Below are 3,565 nucleotides of genomic sequence, written 5' to 3' on the forward strand. Positions count from 1 at the left end.
AAAAAAAAAAAAAAACAGAAATGAAAAGACACGAAACTGAGAATGGCTGATGTGGATTTAAAGTATTGGGTCAGGGCAGAGTATTGGGCCTAAATGTGAATATTTATTTGCTGGTCTTATATACAGAATACTTGTAGCTAACTAGTCTCACTTTTACATTTTTACAGCTCAAGATATTTCTAGATATTTCTTCCCATCAATAGCTGTGTTGTCTTTATTGATTGATTGATTGATTCATTGATTCACTGAAGCCAGCTCAGCCAGCCATAAGGTTGGGCTTGCCTGGCATGTGATGCCAGGATTGGAACCACGGTCCCCTGTGCCACCTAAGCTTGCCTAAGCAGGTGCTTCAGACTGCTGAACTATCTCGCCAGCCCTGTGTTGCCTTTAAAACCACAACAAAACTTGCAATCCTCTAGAAATATTCGCTTAATTTATTTCTTTCAGGTCTTTTCTTTATTCCTCATGAATTTAGAATTCATATTCATTCATTGCCTTTCCTAAGATATTTTTACTTACTGTTACGTAAGCCAGTGCTGTAAATGTATTCCTTATGAAACTGATGTGAAATCTTTGAGAAACATCTTGCTGAGCCATCCCTGCTTTCCAATCTCTCAGTATTCCTGTGGCTGGGGCCCCGTCACTCCTGCAACAAGGCATGCTCTGCAAAGTTTTCCCTTCTCAGCTGTAAAAAGCAGGTAGAGTTCTGAGAGGAGCAGCACACTGCTGAACACTGCGAGAATAACACTAAAGAGCAAGCCCAACGCAGCTGACGCTTCCCTGCGAGAGCTGGACACACTGGTGAACGCATCCTGCTTTCCAGTGTCTGCTTTTCTCCAATCTGTTCTTAAATTTGAGAATTTAGTTCTAATCACTAAAAATATAGACCTTTAGGAACTGAGCAAAAAAATAAATGAATATAAAGTAACAGTCCATTAATTCTAAAGTTTTAACAAATACAGAAATGAGAATATTGTATTTGAAAGTTAAAGAATTATCTTCCTGTCATGATGGTTTTTAAAGTTTATCTGCTTATTGGTTTACTATATAAATTTTAACCTTTGGAAGATTTAAATGTAAATTAAATAAAGCAAACAAAAGAGTTAAAATGTAACAATGAGATTATAGGAAAAGCTCCAAATTGGCTTTTATAGTTTTAAGCCTATATTTAATTAGTGTTTTTTTGTTTATTATTTGCATTTACTCTTCAAGTTAATATTGTAAGTCTTGTAAAATAGGGTAATTTAAAAATTGTTCTTATATGTGCTAGTAAATACTTTGTATGGGAAAAGGCAGGAAAATCAATGTTACTTGTTCTCAATAAAGTCCATTTAAAAATCTCATTTAGTACATTTGTGGCCCAGCCAGCTGGCTCAGCAGATTAAGACGCCTACTTAGGCAGACACAGGGACCTGGGTTTGATCTCTGGCATGTCCTATAGGCCCCGCCCTCGGGGCTTGCTGAGAAGGTGAATGAGACTGGACATGGTGGCATACGCCTGTAATCCCAGTGCTTGGGAGGCTGAAAACAGGAGAATCACTACGATCTGACCTGTGTAGTGAGACTCTGTACACCCTGTACTTAGTACATTTAAAAAAATCATAAGCTAACAGTTAAAGTTACTGAGGTTGTACTACAGACAAAGAATTTCCCAGCCATCACTTCAGTTTAAGCCTCACGTTGACTTAACAAGTTCAGTACATGCTGCGCAAACAAATGTTTAGAATGTCACACACACTTTAGCAGCTTCCAAAGAAGTTAAATAATTTGTCCACATTCGAATATTTGGAGAAACAAAAAGTAAGTCCAATTCTGTTTAATTCCTGAGTTTACGGTCTTGGTAATTTACGATAGCATCTCCTGCCACTGTCTAATGCTTTTAGAAATGAGAAAGATGCACACCTCACCTACAGAGCCCACACTAGGCTTATTCTGAATTACTGAATACATCTCTGAAAGAAATCTTTTTCCATGCGTTTTTCCCATCAATGAATTAATATAAATTTTCTTTACAATGAGTGATTACGTTGCCATTTTCATTTTCAAGGGATTATTTCTTCTCAAATTTAAAATTAACTCTAAGTTGTGTTGCACTTTGTGACAAATAAACCTAGATTTTTAAGTTTTTAAAAATTTTAAATGAATTTGTATCTCAAAATTTTAATTAAAATATTTTCTTTAATGCAAGATTGAAAAAGAAATTAATATAAAATGATACCTGAGTTTTACTTAACAAAACACATTCACCTTTTAGAGACCAGTTTAGAAACGTACAGACAATAAAACTCTGGTATTTGCACTGTTTGACGTGGCAACCCTCCTTGCTTTCCCTTGCTTTTACCCCCGATAAACTAAGAGAGGAAAGGAATCCTTTTGAGACCTCTGATCAACACAGTGATTTTCAGCAGTGGATGAGACAGAGCTGCCCTCCTCATGCGCATGTGTGTTTTACCAGCTTCCTTATTCCTTCATTAAAGTCTGTGCTTCCCGTGTCAGGCGCTTCTGCCCAAGGAAGAGATGACTCTTACAGCCTCATCCTCTTGTAAGAAAACCTCTTCCAGCTTTAGTCCCCTGCCAACAACCTCAAAACTGAGAAACCCTTCAAACATGAAACATGTTCAGGAAGTCCACTGTGACACAACTCAGTGATGTGCGAGTCAATTTTGATGATTACAAAAGCAGTACTCCTATCAGTCCAAAAATACGGAGGAACCACATGTCTAAATTAACTCACTGGTGGGCTGGGGAGATAGTTCGGCAACCTAAGGCCTGTCTTGCAAGCACAAGGTTCTGAGTTCGATCCTCAGTACCCCCTTCCAAAAAAAATTAACTCACTGTCCATTCAGATAGACTGAAGAAATATCATGGTGTAATAAAATAATCTGGACAAGATATCAAAAGGATATCTTGGATTTAAATTCTCTGGATTTAAATTCTGTATGAATCTGATGAGTTACTTTCATTCCAAATATCATTTGCGGCTTTATCTATCATGTTGAAATATTATTTATAGAGACAAGAAAGATCAAATATTATAAAATCAAAGAACTATTGACACACAGTAGTTTAAAGCTACCAGTTACTTTCACCTAAAAATTACAATAAAATAATACATTTATACTATGGTATTATAAGCTCGTATATATAATGTATCATGAAAATCAAGTTTCTTACACAAGCAGATATCTGGGCAATGAAAATGAGAGTGAGTTTTCTAAGTTGAAGGGCGTATTTATTATTTGTTGCAATTTTCATTATAATTCTAAGTATTAATGCATTTCTCAAGTTATGTTGGATGCTCTTTCCATTTTAAAACTCTGTAGATTACAACTTGCATGGCTTGTGACCTTGATCATAATTTGGTTAATCTCATTCTGTGCTTGAAGGTCAAGGGTCTTTCCTTGAGGAAACAATTTCTACTCAGCAGACAAACACTAGTACTATACTGGCTTTGAAAAACTGTCCAATAAGAAGTCAAACCACAGGTGATGAAAAAAGGAGTTCTTTCTGGACAACTTCTTACTCAAATAAAGTTAATCAAGACTTGCAATTAATTTCTGAAATT

The sequence above is a fragment of the Octodon degus genome, unplaced genomic scaffold (assembly GCF_000260255.1).
Source record: "Octodon degus isolate 3935 unplaced genomic scaffold, OctDeg1.0 scaffold00068, whole genome shotgun sequence".
Lineage (NCBI taxonomy): Eukaryota > Metazoa > Chordata > Mammalia > Rodentia > Octodontidae > Octodon > Octodon degus.